This window comes from Rattus norvegicus, chromosome 2 (assembly GCF_036323735.1).
Source record: "Rattus norvegicus strain BN/NHsdMcwi chromosome 2, GRCr8, whole genome shotgun sequence".
Taxonomy (NCBI): Eukaryota; Metazoa; Chordata; class Mammalia; order Rodentia; family Muridae; genus Rattus; species Rattus norvegicus.
This window is the reverse complement of record NC_086020.1, coordinates 1,076,974-1,102,968: the sequence shown is the minus strand read 5'-3', so window position 1 is coordinate 1,102,968 and position 25,995 is coordinate 1,076,974. Positions and strand designations below refer to the sequence as shown.

Sequence of the window (25,995 nt, the reverse complement as noted above, 5' to 3'; positions counted from 1 at the left end):
AAAGGAGATAAAGAGGAACCTTAATAAGAGGATTAAAGGGGGACAGGGATGAGGTGGTAGGCTATTATAGGGACTACTGTGACAGACAAGTAACTATAAACACCCCTTGAATATACATTTGGGACACTACCACTGTAGAACCTTCCTAAGCTACACACACACACACACACACACACACACACACACACACACACACATTATATGAAAGGAAGATAGATGGAGTCATCAAAGATGAAGTTCTAAATAGATATCATATGTCACCATGTAAAACGTTCGGCCAGGAATACCTTGCATATTGTTAAATCATTGATGAAAGACGATACCATAGATCAGATGGCCTCCCATCACAGGCCATTCTTCTGGGTATTATTTACTCTCTATAACATGATCATAAATGTATAGTGCTGAGGATAACATACAATGTCAAACATGGAGAAGTAGAGCCAGAGACCAGATAAATGTTTCATTCCTACTGACTAGAGTTTATGATGCTGGAAGGGAAAAAATATTTAGATATGAGCCCTATAATCTATAACAGTCAGTTGGTTAAAAAATGTACTCAGTTAATAGTGGTATAAATGTGTGAATAAACAACCTCTTTTCTTTTACATTGTATTTGAGCCCCACTGTGTGAGACAGAATTCATATCTGACACTGATAAAGTAGCCACAAACCTGATAATATATATGTATATGTATATGTGTATATACATATTTATATATATGAGTGTGTTTGTCTGTGTGTATTTTCACATACATTTAGAGAAAAGCAATAATTTTATTATTCTAAAGGAACATAGCAATAAAATGAATGGCTCCTGCTAATGTACTGTTGTTATAGGTGTAGATCAGTGCCATGTTCTGCCTTCGTAAGAGAAGCTTTCTTGAAGGGAACTAATATAGAGTTCGGATAGTGATGGAATTTTGAGCTCTCTATCATAAGTGAGATTTTTTTATCATACCTCTTACCTAAAATATCAGGCATCTATATGGAAGAGGAGGCAGAAAGAATGAAAGAGCCAGAGGTAGGTGATGACTTCAAAGAAACCGTATTTTCAAAACACAATCATACAGATACACATATGAAGTCATAGGAACTCTGACAGCTTGCACAAGTTCTGAGCAAGCTCAAACTAGATTAAAAAGCTAGAACTGAGAAGGAAACATATATACAAAGTCTCATCCCCAGGCAAGAAGCTGTTGGTGATTGAAACTTGCTGACAAAGCGAAAACCAATTTTCTCCAAAGGAGTATGATGGTATACCAACTTCACTCACTAGAAAGGAAAAAAAAATGCCCTGGAGTGTTGGGCAGCACTTATTGCCTCTACAATTCTTTGTGTGTCACTGTGTATACCTTGTCTTATTTTGTTTGTTTGGGTATTATTTTGTCTTATTACTTTTGTGTTTATTTTTAATTGATTTTTGGGTAGGCTTTATATCCTTAAGAAAGGGAAAGATAGAGTTCTAGAAAAAGCATAAACACGGATTTGTAGATAGGTTTGGAGTATTTGTGTAGATTTCAATGAGAAGAAAAATATAACCAAAATGTATTTTCTGAAATTTTATTTTTTAATTAAAGAAGTAAAACTTTAAATAGATAAATAACAAATAAGGTAGGAAAGAAATGAAGAAGAATTTGGATGGCAACCTCTAGTTTCTACAGTCACCTATACCAAAAGGAATGCACACTAAGTAAACACTAAATTTCTACAAATAACAGTGGATAAGAAAAACACTAAACTCACAAAAATAGAAAAAAATTAGGGTTTATCAAGTAACAAGGAGAAAGTATCATTGTATTGCAATAAAAATTTACTTAAAAATATGATTGTTTAATCCTGTATGTTTTCGAAAAGTTGGAAGGCATAAAAGGTCTGACTTTTCAGGCCTCTTTTGGTTTTAGAAAAGAGTTTAATTTAAGAAACACGTCTATCTGCAGCATGGTCTTTATACTGGAAGAACAAATTCTTATTTTATTCTTTTCATGGCTATTTATACTCATCATGGTGATTAATTTTGTTGTCAACTTGACAGGATCTAAAATCACCTAGGAGACAAACTTCAGGAAATATCTGTAATGTGGGTTCTTAATTTAATTGATTAATGGAGAATGACTCCACCTATGTATAGGCAACATCAGCATTCACCTCTTTCTATTTGCTGACAATAGAGGGTGGGTTACTAGCTGTGTATTATTACTTCTCCTGTGTACTGTATCATGAACTCTAATCTCAAATAAGCCATTTATTTGTTAAGTAGTCTTTTTCAGATATATTGGCATAAGAACAGGCAAAGGAAAAAGATATTTCATGTGTAATTTGTCATAATTATACAGGTAGGATGTTAGAAAGAAAAATGGTCCTTTGTCCTCATGTCCAAGGATAGTGGCAAGCTGGATCCTTAGATAATCCCAATCTGGTCCTAACAAATATTCCTTGGCCCTAAGGTAAAAACTATGTTTAATCTATTTCTAGATTATATTTGATATTAAAAACTATATTGGACCCAAAGATAAGTTTACATACATCTATTTCTTGCCCTTGGTTTTATCTTCTCTGTAAAGTATGGCATGGGTGTGTCTGAATATATTTCCTCCTTATGTGGTAGAATCTTTAAATAGAAGAACCTAGCTTTATGCTAACACATACTGCTCTTCTTTCTTTATCTTTATTAACTTGAGTACTTCTTATTTACATTTCGATTGTTATTCCCCTTGCCGGTTTCTGGGTCCAAAACCCCCTACACCCTCCCCGCCCCTTATATATGGGCTTCCCTCCCCATCCTCCCCCCAGTACCACCCTCCCCCCACAATCACGTTCACTGGGAGTCCAGTCTTGGCAAGACCAAGGGCTTCCCCTTCCACTGGTGCTCTTACAAGGCTATTCATTGCTACCTATGAGGTGGGAGCCCAGGGTCAATTCATGTATAGTCTTACGGTAATGGCTTAGTCCCTGGAAGCTCTGGTTGGTTGGCATTGTTGTTCATATGGGGTCATGAGCCCCTTCAAGCTCTTCTGGTCCTTTCTCTGATTCCTTCAACGGGGGTCCTGTTCTCAGTTCAGTGGTTTGCTGCTGGCATTCGCCTATGTGTTTGCTGTATCTGGGTGTGTCTCTCAGGAGAGATCTACATCCGGTTCCTGTCGGCCTCCACTTCTTTGCGTCATCCATCTTATCTAATTGGGTGGCTGTATATTTATGGGCCACATGTGGGGCAGGCTCTGAATGGGTGTTCCTTCTGCCTCTGTTCTAAATTTTGCCTCCCTATTCCCTCCCAAGGGTATACTTGTTCCCCTTTTAAAGAAGGAGTGAACACATACTGCTCTTATTGTGTGTGTGTGTGTGTGTGATATACATGATAATGTCTGGGTATGTTTGCTGACAGAGGGCAGAGGAAGACATAATGCATCTTTCTCTACCATTCTTTCTTTTTCCCATGATACAGGGATACTCTGTCCCAACTTTTACAGACATATTAATAAATCTTTTTCCATAGCTACTCAATTTGAACACATTGCTTGTACGGGAATTTCCCTTAATTAATTCATTGGCTAATAAAGATGAAAAGAAGCCAATCATTGAAGGAGAAGGAGGAGGTGAGTCTTCCAGGTCCTAGAAAGGAAAAGGGGACTAAGGAAGAAGAAAGAGGCTTTAAACAGGGAGGCAAGAGGGAGAGGAGGAAGGATATAGACTTGGAACTGTTAGCCCTGGTAGCAGCCTCCACCACAAGAAGATTTCTAACATAGAATAATTGGTGAGTTTAGAAGGATAGATTTCACACCTATTGGTTGTGTCATCTGTTTATTTTAAACAAAGAGTACTGGTGTTTTCCATTCTAAGTGACCTAGATGAGCATGAGGGAAAGAACATAGCCAGGCGGCATTCAGCTAGGGTTCTGAATGGAAAGACTGTACAAAAGTCCAAGATCCAGAGGAGAGGAAACCACTGGAGAGCCCAGGCTGGCAAGAATGTCCCCAGAACTGACTATGGGGTGGTGAATTGGCAAGAGAGTGATCTTGGAGATCAGGAGAGGTAGAGCTGGCATTTGTGAGTGAGGCGTTGGCTAGGAAAAACACACAGTCATGGATCTCAGACTTTGTACCAGGATAGGAACAGACACCGCCTATACCAATACATAGCTGACTTTAGCATGGGATCATTTGTAAAGCTACATGGCTACAATAACTCATAAATTCCAAAGCGTGTGAATAGTCCAATGGACATAGTAAGGTTTTTCAAAATTTGGCTTAACATGTGTACCTCAGCTATACTATAAAGAGTGTGTAAAAAACAAATCTAGCTATAATCCCAGTAAGGAAAATATATATTATTTATTTGTTTTGATGAGCATTCATTTTTTTCTATGTCTTTTACATGTTTTGGTATGTCTTGACAGAAATTCATATTAAAAAATGTTCATACAACAACTTTTGGTCTCAATTTCTCTTCTAGTTTTCTTTATGTGCTATGAAAAACATTAGAAGTAAAAGCAACTTGGGAAAGAAAGAGTATATTTAGCTTACACATTTAAGGCAAACCCCATCATTTAGGGAAAGGTTGAAGTGGGCTCTGAAAACAGTAACAATGGAGGCAGGCTGCTTGGGGACTCAATCTGGTTTGCTCAGGCTCATACTTAACAACATTATAATACATCATGAGTGAACCTTCAGAGGGATTGGTGTCACCAATAATAGACTGAGTCTTTCTAAATCAATTAGCAAAGCAGTCTCTTACAGACAGGATGTTGAAGACAGATTATTTCATTGAGATGTCTTTTTTGGATGAATCTAAGTAATGTCAAATTGACAAGCCTAGGGAGGTCATATACTTCCTCTATGTCCACGAATGTACACTCATCTGTTTTATAAATGGTAGGATTTTTCAGGAATACATGTTTAATAAATTTAGAAGAACACTATGAATAACTTTATAGAACTGTTAACCTACTTAGAAAATCTCATCATTAGCAATTTTCTGAAGAACCAACACAAGACAAGGGAATTATGGCATTTGAACACACACACACACACACACGCACACACACACACACACGCACACGCACACGCACACACACACACACACACACACACGACTTGATAATAAAGAGACAAAGTTCTGATTTTTCTCTAAGAAAACACCACTGGATTATACAGAGCTGATTATTATATTTTATAAGCACAGTTAAATAAATTGGTTTTCCTGAAACTCGTAAAGTTACAGTCTGAACTTACTTATCAAATAGTTTACATACATGCTAGTTGCATATCTGTGAGAATTGGCTACTGAAAAATGTCTAGGTTTCTTTTGGAGATCCTATCTGACATCAGTGTTGTTAGTGAGCTAATGATCATTAAGCCAATTTCAGCAATTATAATATTTGAGATTTCAGAGTACTCAGGATATGTACCAGAGACAAAAATAAGTTTAATTTATTTAATATTTGTATGAAACAAGTTTTAAAAGTTTTATTTTTTTTACATTTATGGATACATATATATGGATGTGGACAGATGAGAGCCGTTGCTGAAAAAGTTCAAAAGAAGGCATTGGATTTTTCACAGTTGAAGTTACAAACTGTTGCTATCCACTAAGTGTGTTTGCTACAAACTGAACTAGGGCCCAGTGAAAAGCTGCAAGCACTGTCAACTACCAAGTGATCTCTCTACTTCTTATATAGTATACTTTCAATTATGACCTGAGGCATTATTAAATCTTTCACTGAAAATAGCATGAGCATTTTTCTTACCAGAGGAATCTTTGCTTAAATATGTTTTGACAAACTGTGTAAGAAAAACTATTAACGTTTACACAGTCCCCAAAATAGCCGAAAAGAAACAACACAAGAAAGAGCTTAAACACCACGCATGTGCGCGCACACACAGACACACCCTGTTTTCCTCCCTTATACATTCAACCAATGTTGTGTTGAGACTATTGAGTGCAACCATTGATTGTAAAGTTTAAATTCACAGAGGATGGAAGGAAGATGGAGGAAGACAAAGATGATCCAGATTCTGTGTGGCATTAAATAGCTCACAGGTAGCTATGAATATCTTATAAGGGATGGATAATTACAGGATAATTTGTCTTATCTAGTTCCAGAGGGAGAAGACTTCATCATGGCTACTAAGTATCAAAGCACGACGAAAACCTGCAAGATCACACCTTGTAACAGAAATCCAGAGCAGACAGAGAACCAGAAGTAAGCTGCCTCAGGCTCCTGTCACCATAGCCAGAGCTGCTCTGACTGCCCTGCCTTCCCCTCCTCCATGAGTCCGGTGTCCTAACTGGCCACTACACACAAACCATGGATAAGTTGATTTAGTCGAATATGTTGTCACAGCAATGAGAAGAATAACGAATACCATCATCTCCCTGAAACGAGAAGTGCTGGCCACCTCAACAGATTGCTGACTTTTCACAAAGCATTCATTCACAAGAAAGAAGTGAGTCTCTTGTATCATCAAAAGACCAAAGCTGTTAGAAGTCACTATTTGTGAAGTTTCCAGGGATGACAAGTTCAGGTTGAAAAGAGAGCATCAAAGTTCGTTATTCAAAAGCTCTTAATGTTGCACAAAGCCGTTTTCACTACATAGCCTTAATTAAAAGTCGCCCCTTAATTATTTATGTGCCACCAAGTGCTTCCAATGATTTCCCTAGAAGTGGCAGCTAACCTTCTGCAGAGTAGAGAGCATTGCATACAGTGACTCTGTGACATTCATTCAGACTACTCCCTGGTTCTTCCAGTCTGCCTACAACAGCAGAGAAAGGTGAGAGCTCATGAGGACTCTGATGAGATTAAGAGCTACGAAAGTGCTGGTATTTGGGGATACTCATTTAAGGCCCAGAGAAATGTAAAACTCTAAGGGTTTTTTTTTGTTTGTATTGTTTTGTTTTTGTTTTTTGATGTTTTAAAAAGTCAACTCACAGGAGAACAATCAGGCTGAGACTCGAACAGATTTTAAAAAACTAATAACAACCCTGATGAAAGAAAAGTGATCAAGTTATCTAATGCAGCCTCCTGGTGAGCAGACTGACTCTGAGGTTGCAGGAGCAACTGTCTGGCAAACTCCAGCCCTGGGCAGGTGAGCTAAGAACACTTGAGAGAGAAGGATCCCAATCTGGGCCATCTCCATAGTCTCCAAAGCAAAGAGCAAGGATTCATGGGATTCTTATATTCCTAGCTCTTGGAGGGTGGAAGTAGGAGGAGCAAAGTGCTCAAGGTCATCTTTGGCTACATCAGTGTGTTTGAGGCCAGGCTGAGCTTTGTAACACCTTATCTCAGAAAGCAAACACGCAAAGGAAAATCACAGAAAACAAACAAATGAGCCGCATAGGCACTCACAACACCTCCAGCATCCTGACAGGACAGGAGAAATGAGCCGCATAGACACTCACAACTCCTCCAGCATCCTGACAGAATGGGAGAAATGTCTTTCCACTTTGACATCTATGGCAGGAAAGCTACAGGCCGTGAACTTTCACATTTTGATGAGCAGATGGAAAAATTGAGGATGTATTCTGGTGTCCATGACGCAGGTCAGCCAACATCTGTGCAGCTGCTGGTGGGAGGTGGTGGGAGAAGGCATTGTGGGAAGCTCTGTGACCAGTGAGACTCAGGATAGGAAAACATCCAGTCTGTTAAACTGAATTTTGGATTCACAAATCGGAGTCAAAAAAAAAAAAAAGAAAAGGAAAAAAGAAAAAAAGTGGTCAGGTTCAGGGCTTTTGGTCTTTCAGTGATTTGAGTGCGTTCCTTGATCCATTTGGAGTTGAGTTGTGTTTGGGGTGAGAGATATCGATCTATTTTCATTTCTCTGTATGCTGCTATTCACACCATCTGTCTGTCAAGATGCTGACCTTTTCACCAGTGTGTAATTTTGTTTGCATTGTGAAAAACAAGGTGTTTTTACCTGTATGGAATTACATCTGGTTCTGAGTCTTCAATTCTATACATTGACCAATGTGTCTATTATTTCAATAATATGCTGTTTTTTATTACTGTAAGCTTTTTAATACAACTTGAAATCTGGGAAAAAAAGTTTAAATCCACTGTAATGACATGTATTCTGTGTTTTTCTACAGTTTACCATACAAAGTTATCCCTTCAACCATTTCCATGGATATAAATATCAATAATTTATCAATTAAATTCAAATACATTCATTTAATCAATTTCAGGTTAGTTTACCCAATCAACTGCAAGACCTCAATTCAAATATGAGGGATGATTCTACTACAAAAATCATAACTTTTGACAACTTATGGCATCTATAATTTATTATTTGAGTATGTGCTTAGACAATATACCCTGTAAACTTAGCTTGGCTTAAAACTCATGAACAATATAATGTAACAGTTTGATCCAGTTCTTCCAGAGAGCGCCATGCTCCAAGAATTAAGACTCAGACTCAAGATATATTTACAAATACCTTGACTATATAGTGAGGCTCTTCTCTAACTAGATCACAATTTAGAATAACTGACTTATTTTAACCTACATTCTGTAACATGCCCACTTAACCATGTTCAGGTACTATGTGTCTCTCTCCTCACGTCTTCCAAGGTGAATCTCCTGCCGCATTCTATCTCAGAATTATGATTTCTTCCAGATTTCCCACTTCTTATTTACCACCTAAATAATAAGCCGTCAGATTTATTATTAACAAGTGCCACAGTCATATCGATATTAGATATTCTCTCAATAATCCCCCTTTGAAGTACAATAAATGTCTCTTTTTCAAATATAAATTGAATAAAATTATAAAAATTATAATAGTTATAAGGTGTGATATATATTTACAATGTCAAGTCCATAGTATGTGGTAATTAAGAAAAATATCTTACTATCTATCCTGTCCTGGTGAGTTCAGAGGTCTTGATCTAAATCACATTTTATCCTAACTTGCATTAACAACCTAAAACCATCTTTTTAGGTCTAATAAATCCTCTTAAATATACCAACTTAAGCTTTTATTGAGACTATGATTATCTTGTATTCAACCCCAAAAGACAACTAAGAAGAAATATTTCCTGATTAAGTAGGAAGTGCAGACAAACACTTTCAAAGTTTTAAAAATGGCAGACAGTTGGCTGTCGAGACCACTTCAAAGTATTCTAAGACATTGGAGCACTGTCTTCAGCTCTCTTGTTCAAAGTATCTGACAAACCTTATGTGGAGCAGGGATTACCAAGGATTTGCTTACCCTGTATTGGCAAAGCTTGGCAATCAAGTTCAATGCATTTGTTTTCATTTTGTTTTGTTTTCTTTTCTGGATGGCATTCTGTCTGCCGATTTAGTTAGGGCACTTTCTTTGCCCTGAGGCTAGCTTGCCACAGATGAAGACAGCTCTAAATGGAGTTTCTTTGGAGCTCATCATCTTCTTCTTCTAAGTTCAATGAGGTATAGCTGGGATCTGATATGTTTTGAAAGACCCTCAGACCGAGGAGACTCTTGCTCCAATCCTGAGGATACCCACCACCCCACAAACATGTGGGACTCAGTCTTGATGGAAAAACAAGAGGTTTACTTTGGGATATGAGTGCACTGGGGCTTGACACGGTCCTCACACAGGAGGAATGTGAAGAGCCCAGACCAGCAGAAATATACAGCTTATACAATCATTTAAGGTTACACAGTTTCATTAGCTCAGCTATTGTGGTGCCAAGGATATCTGACTAGGCAGATGTTCTTGTTCTGGAGTTTCTGAGAAAGGGATGCAACCATATCAATACAGCCATTTCAGTACCAAGGATGTCTGACTTGATATATTTTTTCCATCCTGGGGTTCCCAGGACAAAGACCAAGGATATCTGACTTGGCAGATGTTTCTCACCTGGTGTTCCCAGGACAAGGCTATAGCTATGTCAGCACAACTATGTCAGTTCCAAGGACATCTAACTTGATATATGTTTTTCATCCTACAGCACAATCTATAGTGGTCAGTCAGCTTCCCGGAGATGTTTCTTGCCTTGTAATTGCCCTGCAGTAAATACGATCTATACCATCTGTTTTATGATTGGGTATCTTCCAAGAGAGTGGGTGGGAATGTGCTTTCTGTACTTTCTGGTCTATTGTCTAACATCTAGGATCTAAGCAAGGTACAGCTTTAAAGATTCTCATTCTTAACAAATGGCTGCACCTGATCCTTTCTTATCACCCTGTACAAACTTAAGTCCAAGTGGATCAAGGACCTCCACATCAAACCAGATACACTCAAAATAATAGAAGAAAAAGTGGGGAAGAATCTGGAACACATGGGCACTGGAGACAATTTCCTGAATAAAACACCAATGACTTATGCTCTAAGATCAAGAATCGACAAATGGGATCTAATAAAACTGCAAGGCTTCTGTAAGGCAAAGGACTGTGTTGTAAGGACAAAAATTCAACCAACAGATAGGGAAAATATGTATACCAATCCTACAACTGGTAGAGGGCTTATATCCAAAACATACAAAGAACTCAAGAAGTTAGACCGCAGGGAGACAAATAAACCTATTAAAAAATGGGGTTCAGAGCTAAACAAAGAATTCACAGCTGAAGAATGCCGAATGGCTGAGAAACACCTAAAGAAATGTTCAACATCTTTAGTCATAAGGGAAATGCAAATCAAAACAACCCTGAGATTCCACCTCACACCAGTGAGAATGGCGAAGATCAAAAACTCAAGTGAGACCAGATGCTGGCAAGGATGTGGAGGAAGAGGAATACTTCTCAATTGTTGGTGGGATTGCAGACTGGTACAACCATTTGGAGATCAGTCTGGAGGTTCCTCAGAAAATTGGAAACTACCTGAGGACCCAACTATACCTCTCTTGGGCATGTACCCAAAAGATGCCCCAACATATAACAAAGACATGTGCTCCACTATATTCATAGCAGCCTTATTTATTATAACCAGAAGCTGGAAAGAACCCAGATGCCCTTCCACAGACGAATGGATATAGAAAATGTGGGATATCTACACAATGGACTACTACTCAGCTATCAAAAACAATGACTTTATGAAATTCATAGGCAAAGGGATGGAACTGGAAAATATCATCCTGAGTGAGGTACCCCACTTACAGAAAAACACACATGGTATGTACTCATTGATAAGTCAATATTAGCCCAAATGCTTGAATTACCCTAGATGCACAGAAGACATGAATTCAAGAAGGATGGCCAAATGCGTATACTTCACTCCTTAAAAGGGGAACAAGAATACCCTTGGCAAGCAAAGTTTAGAATAGAGACTGAAGGAGCACCCATTCTGAGCCTGCCCCACATGTTGCCCATACATATACAGCCACCAAACTAGATAGGATGGATGAGGCAAAGAAGGGCAGACTGACAGGAACCGGATGTACATCTCTCCTGAGAGACACAGCCATAGTATGGCAAATACATATGCGAATGTCAGCAGCAAACCACTGAACTGAGAACGGGACCCCCATTGAAGGAATCAGAGAAAGGACTGGAAGAGGTTTAAGGGGCTCGTGACCCCATATGAACAACAATGCCAACCAACCAGAGCTTCCAGGGACTAAGCCACTACCGAAAGACTATATATACATGGACTGAACCTGGCCTCCAACCGCATAGGTAGCAATGAATAGACTTGTAAGAGCACCAGTGGAAGGGGAAGCCCTTGGTCCTGCCAAGGTAGAACCCACAGGTAAAGTGATTGTTGGGGGGGGGGTGGTAATGGCTGGGAGATGGGGAGGGGAACATCCATATAGAAGGGAATTAGGAGGAGTTGGGGGATGTTGGCCCAGAAACCAAGAAAGGGAATGACAATTGAAATGTAAATAAGAAATACCCAAGTTAATAAAGATGGAGAGAAAAAAAAAAAAAAAGAAATGGCTACACTAATATCAAACAGGTATCTTTCAGTTTCAATATCAACAAAGTTCTTAAATTAATAAAATTATGTTTAAATGCCATATTCTCTGAGTGTTTGGTACCTTTGAAGGACTTCTATTTATAGCCTATTTCAACAATGAAACATTGTTAGGCCTTTTTATAAAGGCTTAACCTGTAGGATTGTAAACTTTATCTGGAATAGGCTTCATGCCACAATGCCCATGAAATTGTATTTTAATGAACCTATATTGCTAAGCATCATCAGTTTTAATCTGTAAAGGTATATCTAAGATAGCCTTCATTTCTAATAAATGTGTAATCTCAGCATTATCCTCCTCAGAACTGAAGGCAGAAAGCCATTGTAACATTTACCAATGTTACACTGTATCAAATTTTCCAAATAAAATTAAAACACAACCTATTGTATGCCATTGCTTTTATTTAGGATTAATAAGCAGAATCTGTATTCTTATTTCAATATATTATATGCCTATGAGCTGCCATCCTGATTTCTCAAGCTCCTATGGAACCATTCTAACTGGAACTACATTTTTTGATTTTACTATAGTAAATTACAGATTGTATTCTTCTGAGGGTTTCCTGTTTTGATTTAAAGATGATTTCAACCTCTGTTTTATGATCTTTAATCTAGTATTTAATTTCTCAATCTCCCACATCTTCCTTATTCTGATTTCTCCCAAAGAGGACATAGAGAACTCTAATGATTGAAATATAGCCATTTGCATGCTTATAAACAAAGCAAGATCATATGAAATCCAGATACCCTGTGTCATTGCGCTTTCCCTCATCCCAAATATAGAAAACATTTTTTGTTTTTAATCTCAAAACATCTCTCAAAGGACTTTGTTTTACCAATTTTAAGTTTAGTGCCCTACAAGTTTAGCTGCCTATGGCTTTTATTTTGTGTATTGTGTTGTTTTTATCCCAGCACTAGTTTTGTAATGGCAGACCTGGCCAAGCCTTTTCAACCCTCTATGTTTCTGATCTGCCTAGGCTTCATGGCTACAGGACAAACTCTCTTCAGCACGTTTTCAAACTTGCTGGGAGAAGTTGTAGCTATTGTGCCCTCAGGCTTTGGCCACTTTTACTTCTTTTTTAAATAGAATAGGCTTCTTTTCCAGCTAACCTGACACCTGCCCCAACCTCATCCTACCCCCTGCCTTAAGCTTGGGTTCTAATTGCTATAAATTGAGTGTCACTATATAGTAATTAAGATAGGGTTCCTTTTGTCTGCCCTCTTCAAAAGCAGAGGCATTGCTCTGGCTCCACACAGGGAGTCATAGGGTGGAGGAAGAGAATACTAACTGCTTTGACTCTGTTCAGGGACAGGAGAGTACAGGATTTGATGAGCAGAGATGGGGGCAGGTGTCCTGTGTTTCTTTACTAGACAAGATGAAAACTTGAGTTCAAAGCCCACATTAAATCAGACACCATCATACTCATGCCTATAACAATAATGCTAAGATAAATAGGAGGTAGAGAGAAGAGAATCTAATTTCAAGTTTACTGGTTAGCTGGCCTGTAGTATATCTGCCTCAAATACCAAAGAAATCAGTGTCCACATCTGAGGTCATTCTGTTATCTCAACACGTACACTTGCATGCATGTGAAAGAATAAAAAATGCAGCCAAAAAGTCAGAAGCTTAAAAATGCTACCTCACCCCTAAGGAGCCATAAATACCTCAAATTCCAGCTCTCTGCCTGTAAGTAAGAGGTCACATTTCTTAAGCCTGCTCTCCCAGGATCCAGATAAAAGGGCTTAAGGCCCTTAGATAGGTGATCCTATCTAAGAGAAGAGGAGGCTCTTCCAGGAACCAGGTGAAAATAAAGTTAGATTACAATCTCAAAAGCAATCTTGAGAGATGGGAAGCTTCTCCTCGTGATTTTTCACTGGTATTCTCCACATTTTCCAATGACACCATCCCTGCCCCCTTGGGTTGTGACTTCTTCCTTTAAATAACCCTTCTCCCAGCTACTGGGGGTTGAACTCCTGTGCCCCTGCGTGGGATATGAGTCTCGACCCCAGTGCACTGGTTCCTATTGATAAGCCTCATGTGATTAAAGCAAAGACAGTCTTGTGTGAGTTCTAGGGGGGTTGTGTCATCCCGAGACTTGAGTGAGGGTCTCCCATACAACAGAAATACACACACACACACACACACACACACACACACACAGACACACAGACACACACACACACACACACACAGACACAAACACACACGAATACTTTTAAGAAGAAAGAAGGGCTGGAGAGATGGCTCAGTGGTTAAGAGCCCTGACTGCTCTTCCAGAGGTCCTGAGTTCAAATCCCAGCAACCACATGGTGGCTCACAACCATCTGTAAAGAAATCTGATGCCCTCTTCTGGTGTGTCTGAAGACAGCTACAGTGTACTTATATACAATAAATAAATAAATCTTTAAAAAAAAAAGAAGAAAGAAAAGGGCAGATCTAATTAAGTGAGAAAATACAGTAAAACTAGAAATAGATGAAAAGAAATTAGCTATTGTTTGTGAGCATCTTGATGGGAATGAATGAGTTAGTTAACTGATCCCTATACACTGTACCATAGATGTTTGGGCCACCAGAGAAAAGAAAATGAATCCTACAACATTTAAGAACTTGTATTTGAACATAAAAATTTATTGCAGGAGATAGAATAGTCATAACATTCTTTTTTAAATGTTTTGATATACTTTATTATGACAAATTAGATAGATAAGAACTTAGAAATGGATTAACACAAAATCAATTACTTGTTAATATAAACGAAGAAATTTTGATTGATTTAACTTCTAGTGAATGTAGGCTCTTATTACTGTTACATTTCAAAAAATTTAAGGCTCCAGGTGAAATTCAAAGTGTTCATGTACTTTAAAAACTTCTAAATTTATTTTAATTATTTAAACCTTAACATTTTAAGATGGCCTTCTCTTTCTAACCTTAACTTTGTGAGACTTAAAATTCTGAAAACTAATTCATATGACGAAATGTTGTTTATACAATTTACCAGATCAGGAATGTTGATTGATTTTAAATTTCAAATGGGGCAATCATGAACACTGGACTGAGAGAATGGGATTTTAAACAAACAAATCATGTGGTACTAGCTTAATTGACTTGGAGAGTCAGCTCTGACAGAGACAATCAAATTGTCAGCCACTGAGTACGAAAGACCCCCAGAGTGGGGAGACCCTCACTCAAGTAAGGAGACCTTTACTAGGTCAGGATCTAAGGGCCTTATCTTTCAGCCATTTTATCTAGGTTCTGGGAGAGCAGGCTCAAGAAATGTGACCTTCTACCTATTACAGGTGGAGAGCAGGGTCTGGAATTTGATGTATTTAGGGATTCTTAGGGGTGAGATAGCATTTCTAAACTTCTGACTTTTTGGCTGTATTTTTTATTCTTTCAGTAAACAGAAAGTCTTATTTGATTTTGTCACTGGCAAGCCTCCGTCCAATTACAGGGACTGGGCTGACATAGTTCCAGAATCAAAGAGGATTAAAGGGAGATATTGTTAGGCAGATTTTGACTCTGAACTCACCTCAGTCTCTTTCTAGCCCTGTGACTAAAGTGTTTGCAAGCTTCTTCACAACATGACTACCAGAGCATTATCACAGAGAAGGAACTTTCATGAATCTCAAATTTTCATTTTGACTTCTTTATATGTGTGTGGAATGGGCACATAAAAGAGAAAGATGTCTGATGCTCCTGGAGTTAGCATTTCTGCAGAAATGAGCAGCATATTGGGTTAACCATTCAAAATGACAAGAACTTGACTGACGTGTAAGACCCTTTTTAATGCAGCGTTAGGGAATTTTCCATAAGGGTTAGATAACTTCTAATATAATTGGTAAGGACAAAGTAGTCACACTAGTACAATTTTGAGTGGCTGCTATGTTAATTTCATTTTATTTGGTGGGACCTTGAAGAATTTTAGAAACCAGCTAAGTTTTGGCCTTGTCATCTCTTCTAGCTAGGTGTCCCAGGAGCTGACACAGCTCCAGAGTTACGCTGCCTAGGTCAGGGCTGTCACAGACTAAAGACCTATTGTCAGTGTCCCTCTCTAAGGAAACCAGTATACTTTTTGGGGAATTGAACATGTTTATTCCCTAGGTTTTTAGTCTTCTCACTATCACCTTCTATATGTAGTACCAAAAATTGTGCTGAACTTTTTAATTAAATTAACTTATATTAATACTTCATAAATGTAAAGAAGTTCTCCACCAGGCATTTGGAATAAAGTTTTAAGTGAAAATGACAAATGCAGAGTTAAAAATAAAAGACTTATTTTTATTTTTTTGTGTGTGACTGCTTGTACATATGTGTATTTGAGTCTGCCAAATGAGTACAGATGTCTCCAGAGGCTAAAGAAGTGGAATGATTCCTGCAGCAGTGCTCTTAACTGCTGAGTCATCCTTTCAGTTGACAAATATAGGCATTTAATGAACGTATAAACAAAACCAAAAAACAAACTGGCAACTCCTTCTTGTAAATTTTAAAAGTATAATTAGATCTTTATCAAGGAATTTCTCTGTTTTAATTTTTAAAATAAAAGTGTGAAATTGAATGGAGCCCCTGTCAGCTGTAAAGCAAGCACAGGGGAGTGAACAGCTCCACTTCTCTCCAAATACCCTATACACTATCATCTTCCAAGTTCAGGATAATTGTTGAGGGGATGGGGATGGCAACAGAGTGTTTCTTCTAATCCTGTCAGCTCCTTGAATTTCCACTGAGCTCTAGCACAGGCAGAGGACAGTCTGCCCCTGTGCCTTGAATTTCTACCTGTATTACCTACACTATTGCATTTTGTGTTTTGCCTTTCTAAGGAATTCCTTTAAGACAATATTTTTTTCTTTTCCCTTTTAAATTAATTTCCCATGGCCTTATTTGATACTTTATATACTAATACATAATTTTCTTTTAAAATCATTGTTCTCCATCGTGCTATCTCCACTCCTGCCCTTAAGTTTGTTTAAACACATTTTTTTCAGAACTGGTGATGTGTCTCAGCACTAAAAAGCACTTGTGTTGAAAAAGCTCAGAGTTAGTTCACCAGCTATGGTGGTTCCTAGCTGTACACAGCCCACTTCCCCAAAAATCTGAGGCCTGTTTTAGATCTGTGAGCACCTGAAAAAAATGTACAGAAGGAAAAACTTAAAAAAGAATTTTAAAAACCTTGTTAAAAATCTTTGTTAAAACTTTATTTTAAACAGAGCAAATTCAAATATTTTATTACAAAACAAAAGTATAGGTGATATAGCACAAATTCTTTCATTGGGTATATTATTAGGTCTCTCTGAGCTTTCAAATACCTTATTTTGTGAAAAAATTGTACAGAATTTTCATTATATTATCAAATTATGATGAATGGATATGTCTTGACTCTGTAGATCTATAGCAAGTTTTGATTAAAATGTTGAAATGACGGAAAGACTACACATGGACTGACCAAGGGTCCAACTGCATATGTAGTAGAGAATAGCCTTGTTGGGGCACCAGGGGATCGGGAAGACCTTGATCCTGCCAAGGTTGGACCCCCAGTGCAGGGGAAAATGGGGGGGGGCAATAAGGGAGATATATAGGGGAATAGCTGTATGGGGGAGGGGGAGGGGAGGGAATAAGGGCTTATGGACAGGAAACCGGGAAGGGGAATAAGGTTTGAAATTAATTAAACAAATATAACTAATAAAAAATTTAAAAGATGTTGAATATATATTCTGGTTGATTAAAATGTATACTTACAAGACGCAATGGCAATAACTATGTAAAGACGCTCCCAGGAGCAGAGGAATGCAAACATCCCTACAGAAAAGGAAACGTGCATACGCACACTCCAGAGTATGTTCCAAGGTATAATAGAAAGTTTTGGGGGATGTAATAGTAATAGTTTCTCCAGGAGACTTCAAACTCAGCCTCTCTTATTTCTATTTGATTTATATAATTAAAGTATTAAACACCGCTTCCAGTTTCTGCATACCACCAGAGATGATTCTGTCCCACAGTTCTCTGTACCCAGATTCCATAGGGGAGAGAGCTGGACTCTCAGAAAGGCAGACAGTCCTGAGAGGTCAGGGGAGACCACCACTTCTGCTCATAATCTGGACAAGAGGAACCTGTCTAGAGCCCTCTAGACACAGGAAGCTAGGAGCAGCCAGGGACAGGATCCTTCCTGGCTTTGCCTGCACCTAGAGCTGAAAGCCAGTCACCAAGCATGCTGACACACTTGAGAGCAAAGGTAAGAACAACACTTCTGCTCCAAGAGACACGCCAGGAACCCTCAGGACAGAGGAATCGAGGAAGAGTCTGGGAAAGGATCTGCCAGTTTCTGCCTGAACCCAGACCTGACCAGGACCTACGGTTCTCTGTACCCAGTTCCCGCTGGGAGAAAACAGGTCTGTGTGGGACACACAGGCTTATAGGAGGGTCAAGCCACTGTCAGAGATAGGAAGGCCAGCTGAAACCAGAGACAACCTGATGGTGAGAGGCAAGAGCAGAAACCTAAGCAACAGAAACCAGATGATACTGGGTAGATGTCATATAGACCTTCAGAGATCACAAATACCAGCCCAGGCTGGTATATCCAGCAAAACTCTCAATTAACATAAATGGAGAAACCAATATATTCTATGACAAAGCCAAATTTATACAATATCTTCCCCAAATTCAACCCTACAAAAGATAATAGATGGAAAACTCCAACACAAGGAGAGAAACTGCATCCTAAAAAACGCAAGAAAGTAATGTTCTTGCTATAAACCTGAAAGAATAGAGCCAAACAAATGTAATTACTCCTCTCACAACAAAAATAAAAGGAAACAATAATCACTACTGCTTAATATCTCTTAATATCATTGGACTCAATTCCCCAATAAAAAGCCATAGACTAACAGACTGGATACGTAAAGGGGACCCAGCATTTTGCTGCACACAGGAAATAGAGGTCAGTAAAAAAGAAAAAGATTACCTCAAAGTAAAAGCCTGAAAACAATTTCCCAAGCAAATGGTCCCAAGAAACAAGCTGGAGTATATACTCCAATATCCAATAAAATTGACTACCAACCAAAAGTTTTCGAAAGTGTTAAGCAAGGACAATTCATATTCATCAAAGAAAAATACACCAAGGTGAACTCTCAATCCTGAATATCTATTCTCCAGGTGCAAGGGAACCTACATTCATAAAAAAAACCTTTCTGAAGCTCAAAGCACACATTGATCCTCCCACAATAATAGTGGAAGATTTCAACACCCCATTCTCATCAGTGGACAGATCATGGAAAGAGAAACTAAACAGAGACATAGAGAAACTAAGAGAAGTTATGAACCAAATCAATTTAACAGATATTTATAGAACATTTGATCCTAAAAAAATACCTTCTTCTCAACTCTTATGGTAACTTTTCCAAAACAGACCTCAGCAGATAGAGGAAAGTTGAAATAATCCTCATGCATCCTATCATATCACCACGAAATAAGGCTGGTCTTCAATAACAAAAAAAGAAAAAGTATGACAGAAAGTCCACATACACATGGAAGTTCAACAATGTTCTACTCAATGATAACTTGACCAAGGAAAAAGTGAAGAAAGAAATTAAAGACTTTTTAGAATTTAATGAAAATGAGGGCAGGGCACACCCAATCTTATGGGACACAATGAAAGCAGTGCTAAGAGGAAAACTCACAGCTCTGAGTGCCTCCAAAAAGAAACTGCACAGAACATATATTAGCAGCTTGACAGCACACCTAAAAGTTCTACAACAAAAAAAAAAGCAAATAACCCCAAGAAGGATAGACGGCAGGAAATAAACTCAGGGCTAAAATCAACCAAATAGATAAAAGCAAAAACAAAAACAACCCCCCCCCCAAAAAAAACCAAACAAACATAAAGAACCGGATAATCTCATTAGATGCTGAGAAACAATTTGACAAAATTTGAAATTCCTTCATGTTAAAAGTCTTAAAAAAGTTCAGAACCCATGCCTAAATATAATAAAAGCAATATACAAGAAACCAGTAGCCCCATCAAACTAGATGGAGAAAAACTTGAAGCAATCTCTCTAAAATCAGGGACTAGACAAGGCTGCGTACTCTCTCCTTAATTATTCAATGTAGTATTCAAAGTTTTAGCCAGAGCAATCAGAAAGCAAAAGATGGTCAAAGGAATCCAAATTAGAAAGGAAGAAGTAAAAATATCTCTATTTGCAGATGATATGATAGTATACTTAAGTGACCCCAAAAGTGCCACCAGAGAACTGCTAAGCCTGATAAAGAAATTCAGCAATGTGGGTGTGTATAAAACTAACTCAAACAAAATCAGTAGCCTTACTCTATTCAAAATCTGGGAAGGAAATTACGGAAATGACACCATTCAGAATAGTCACAAATAAAATAAAATATTTCAGTGTGACTCTAACTAAGCAAGTGAATTATTTATTTGATAAAAATTTCAAGTCTCTGAAGAAGAAATTGAAGATCTCAGGAGATGGAAAGACCTCCCAATGCTCATGGATTGACAGGATTAATATTTTAAAATTTCCATTTTGCCAAAATCTATCTACAGAGGCAATGAAATACACATCAAAATTCCAACTCAATTCTTTATGGAATTTGAGAGAGCAATTTGCAAATCATTTGGAATAAGAAAAAACCCAGGATAGCGAAAACTATCCTCAATAATAAAAGACCTTCTGGAGGAATGAGCATCCCTAATCTAAAGCTGTATTATAGAGCAATATTAATAAAAAAAAAAGTATAGTATTGGTACAGAGACAGGCAGGTAGATCAATAGAATAGAATTGAAGAACCAGAAATGAACCCACACACCTATTGTCACTTGATATTTGACAAAGGGTATTTTCCATCCAGTGGAAAAAAGATAGCATTTTCAATGAATCTTTCTGCTTCAACTGGAGGTCAGCATGTAGATGAATGCAAATCGATCCATTCTTATCGCTGCAAACATTCCCGTGGAATAACAGATACCTATGGAAGATTTTCTCTCATTTTCAAGTTGCTGGAGATTCTGAACTTTGGGGGATTTCATTTCAGAAAAAGAAACAATGATCATTCCAGGGGAGATATCACTGAAATTCCCAAACCCATAACCCACAGACAATGATGGGCCTCATGAGTTTTTCTACATCTAGGAATTGTTAGCTGCCTATCAACCCCACGGAAGAGGCCTAGGCTCATGAGACTCTTCTCTTTTTTTTTTTTTTTTTTTATTAACTTGAGTATTTCTTATATACATTTCAAGTGTTATTCCCTTTCCCGGTTTCCGGGCAAACATCCCCCTCCCCCCTCCCCTTCCTTATGGGTGTTCCCCTCCCAACCCTCCCCCCATTGCCGCCCTCCCCCCATAGACTAGTTCACTGGGGGTTCAGTCTTAGCAGGACCCAGGGCTTCACCTTCCACTGGTGCTCTTACTAGGATATTCATTGCTACCTATGGGGTCAGAGTCCAGGGTCAGTCCATGTATAGTCTTTAGGTAGTGGCTTAGTCCCTGGAAGCTCTGGTTGCTTGGCATTGTTGTACGACTCTTCTCTTTTTGTTCTGAATATCTTCCATCGCCCTTTATGAGTGAATGAGATTGTTTAAAGACTAAATCATCCTCTTTTCAGTCTTACATCTCAGAAATATCCAAACGAGAGGAGGAGGAGGAGGAAGGTGAAGAGGAGGAGGAGGAGGAGGTGGAGGAAGAGGAGGAAGAGGAGGAAGAGGATGACGATGCCACAACAACAACAACAACAACAACAACAACAACAACAACAACAACAACAAACATGGATTAAAAGTAACATCACTAGGTCAGTTGTCAGCATTCTCTGTCCATGGGATAACCAAAAGAGTTTGTCATGATCTCCGAAGTTACTGGACTGGCAACTACAGAGCATCCATTGTATGCCGTGTCCCATTACATATCACAAGTTGAAGTTTCTTCCTATGTTTTTAGTCTTCGTAGTGGATTGCCCAAAATGATCATTTCACCCATGTCTGATCTGATGATTTTTAAATAATAATTCTGTTTTCTCGCTCTCTCTGAGAGTAGTCTATAGGCTATTACAGTGGCTAGAGGAGGGTGAGATTTTCCTCAATGGTTTGCTACAGTTAATTTGCACATGTTCCTGTGAGAAACCCTAATTAAAATAATTACCCCCCCCCCAGAAAATGACAGAAAAGTAGAGGCGGAATAAAAGGAAAGGTGGAGAGAGAGAAAGAGTGTGACAGGAAGAACGGAGAGGAAGGGGAATGGATGGGATCAAATTATTAGCATGTATGAAATGTAAGATGATGAAATCTATTATTGTTTGACTCAATACGTAATAATAAAAATCTTTAAAAATATTCTAGGGCAGTCTTTTTTTTCCATTTTCAACTGTCAGAGCTAAGACTCTCATTTATAGTCCATGTTCCTATCCCCACTTCTATACATGGTGCTAGAAAGCACCATGGTCAGAAAGCAGCTTTGATCTCTTGTGGTTAATTTCAATTTCTTAAAGGATTATAACTTATGACATTCACTATTCTAAGACTGATGACTGATGGTCTTGTCTGTACTATTGACTTATCATCCCATGTGATCAATGAGACATGCTATAGTAGAATTCCCAATATTTTTCATGACACTAAATCATGTTGATTTCTCTCCTACCATCTTTCAAATGCATCTCCTATCTTAGCTATATTGTATCTATTGGTTTACATGATTATGATTTATATGTGATCATTAGGGACAAAGAAGTGTTTCCCTATTGTAGATCACCCTCCAGTTTTTTGTAAGAAGTTTGATGTGATATTGGTGCTACTACTTGACATACTCAGCCCACTTTCTGTTCACACTTGTGAATTTGGTTTCCAGTGATGGCCATGTAAGGCCTTGCTTGGACACATCTTGTTCTTTATTATACTTCAGTATCAGTTGAGTAAACTATGTATATTCCATTCTCATTTCTGTGTTAACTGAAAGACTGCCTTGACTTCCGTGAGTATTGATGACACAAGTATGGGCAAACCAGTAAAGTAAGTCGTTTCTGAAATCCAGTCTGTAAAGTATCTTCATGATTGTAAGTACATAGCAAATAACCTACATGCTAATGTCAAGTTGATGGATAAAGCTACAGAAAAAGTGTAATGGAGATGATAAGAAAATGTCTGCCAACTTGAGAGAGGATGTTCCACTTTTGTACTTTGGAGAACCGAAGATACAAGAGTATACAGAGGGAACTGAACTGGACACAATGATAAAAGTCAAGCAATATTTTAAGAGCACAGTAGCAAGATTCTTCATAATTATTACACGTATATCCACTTAATCCAACACATGTGTTGCAAAATAGAACAGAGCATTTGACTATGGACAGTAGGAAGGAACACTTACTTGAGCTGGGACATACAGATATCTACAGAAGGGAGGATATGTCTAAAGTGTGTTAATAGTATGAAACAAGTCATTTAGGAAATTAAAAAGACAAAAAGAAATGGTTCATTTTGTGTGGCCTTTTGTTTGCTTTGAAATAATTATCAGAGATTCAAAAGTTCATTGGGAAGTGAAAAGGAATGTGACTTGACAGGATGAGTGGATGAACCAGTGAGAGACAGCATTGACAATTGGCAGGGTTGAACTCATAAAGGCCCTATCAGCTCTAGAGTGGAAAAGGAGCAAACAGGTTGTGTGGTTTAAATGGTAACTCCCTCATAGACTTACCTATTTGAACATATGGACCACAACTACTGATGCTATACGGATGCTTGTGGAATTTCTAGGAGGTGGAGCATTGTTGGAAGTGGGTCACTAGGAAAGGGCCTCGAGGCTTTGTAATCAGGCTTAATTTTCATTTTTTGTTCTTGGATTCCTGAATATAGATACATTGTGACCAACTACTTCTTACTCTTGCTGAATTCTCTTCTATGTCTGCTGCGAGGCAGTTCCCAGTTTGATATATCATATCTTTCTGAAATAATGGACAAAATGAACTTTTTCTCCCCTAAGCTTTGTTCAGGATACTTTTATCACATTTATCATAAGGTATCTAGGAAAGGGACAAGGAGAAAGTGCTATGTAGGGAAGAGAAAGAAGTTGATGAGATGTAGAATAAAAGAACAAAAATAAAATTTTAGTATATTTTTAACATGTCTTAATTTTTTGCCTTAATAGGATAAATGTTAGAGTATATGACTTTACAGTTTCTCATGCCCTCATTGGGTACTGCAGTGGTTTGATTAAATCTTTCTTTCTGTGATGCTTAATCTCCAGTGAAAACTTAATGAGGTACAGATCATGGTGGTTGCACACCTTGGTTTGTGAGGATGGTTGGGTGAGCAAGGAACACCCAACCTGAATTTTGAAAAGACAATTCCTGGACTGACATCTCATGTAAGTGAAAATGAGAAAGTGGGCTAAGGACCAGCATTCATCTCTCTGCTTCCTGACCGTGGATGCAGAGTAACATAGCAGCATCATGTGTGGGCAACTGTGACAGATATCCCTGAGGAGATGCACTGGATCATCAAAATGTGAATCAAAATAAACAATACTTTCTTTAGTTGCTTCTGTTATATGTTTTGACACAAAAATTGGAAAAGTTAACTGGTATACTTAGTGTTCTCCCAAATTCAGAGTTGCTATATATGATTCCTCTCTTTTATTCTTATATGTCTGTATCTTGAGCACCTGAAGTTCACTGCTACTCAGTTATTTAATCATATCTTCTTTGTTTCTAATATTTGCAAATATTTTCTTAATGATGCATTAGTTTGAGTGTGTCTGGTTTGATGTGGAGGTCCTTGATCCACTTGGACTTAAGCTTTGTACAGGGTGATAAGCATGGATCGATCTGCATTCTTCTACATGTTGACCTCCAGTTGAACCAGCACCATTTGCTGAAAATGCTCTTTTTTCCATTGGATGGCTTAGGCTCCTTTGTCAAAAATCAACCATAGGTATGTGAATTCATTTCTAGGTCGTCGATTGTATTCCACTGGTCTATCCATCTGTCTCTGTACTGATATCATGCAGTTTTTATCACTATTGCTCTGCAATACTGCTTGACTTCAGGGATAGTGATTCCCTCAGAAGTCCTTTTATTGTTGAGGATAGTTTTAGCTATCTTGGGTTTTTTGTTATTCCAGATGAATTTGCAAATTGTTCTGTCTAACCCTCTGAAGAATTGGATTGGTATTTTGATGGGGATTGTATTGAATCTGTAGATCGCTTTTGGTAAAATGGCCATTTTTAATACATTAATACTGCCAATCCTTGAACATGGGAGATCTTTCCATCTCCTGAGATCTTCTTCAAATTCTTTCTTCAGAGGCTTGAAGTTCTTATCATACAGATCTTTCACTTGCTTGGTTAAAGTCACACTGAGGTACTTTATACTATTTGGGACTATTATGAAGGGTGTCGTTTCCCTAATTTCTTTCTAGACTTGTTTCTCTTTTGTGTAGAGGAAGGCTACTGATTTATTTGAGTTAATTTTATACCCAGCCACTTTGCTGAAGGTGTTTATCAGGTTTAGTAGTTCCCTGGTGGAGCTTTAGGGATCACTTAAATATGCTATCATATCATCTGCAGATAGTGATATGTGAAAAGTCTTTAATAAATTCCACCACCCGTTCATGGTAAAACTATTCACAAGATTCGTGGAAAAGGAACATATCTCGATTTACTTCAAGTCGATAGCTAACACCAAATTGAATGGATAGAAATGGAAACTAATTCCACTAAAATAAGGAACAAGACATTCTACTCTGTTCATACTATTCAACATAGCACTTGAAGTTTTATCTATAGCAATAAGACAGCCAAATGAGATCAAGGGGACACAAATTGGAAAGGAAGAATTGAAAGTATCATTAACTTTGGATGAAATAAGAGTACATTAGTGACATTAAAAATTATTCTAGGTATCTCCCAGAGTTGATAAACACTTTTAGCACAGTAGTTGCATACAAGATTAACAGTAAGTACTCAGTAGCCTTTCTATATAGAAATGATAAACAGACTGAGGAAGAAAATGAGGAAACAATCACTCTTCACATGAGCCTCAAGATATAGATAATGTCTATCCAAGTCAATGAAAGATTTCTATGCTTATAAGCTTATAATATTTGAAGGAAAAATTG

At 38.0% G+C, this 25,995-nt stretch overlaps 1 long non-coding RNA gene across 1 annotated transcript in view; it reads left to right on the top strand.

The window, feature by feature from the left end:
- Positions 1-22,215, top strand: part of LOC134485553 (uncharacterized) — a 135,674-nt gene extending 113,459 nt beyond the window's left edge. Inside the window, exons 6-7 of the long non-coding RNA XR_010063670.1 lie at positions 6,094-11,660; positions 21,492-22,215. This is a non-coding gene — a long non-coding RNA (uncharacterized LOC134485553). The remainder of the gene's footprint in view (positions 1-6,093; positions 11,661-21,491) is intronic.
- The last annotated feature ends 3,780 nt before the right edge of the window (positions 22,216-25,995 follow it).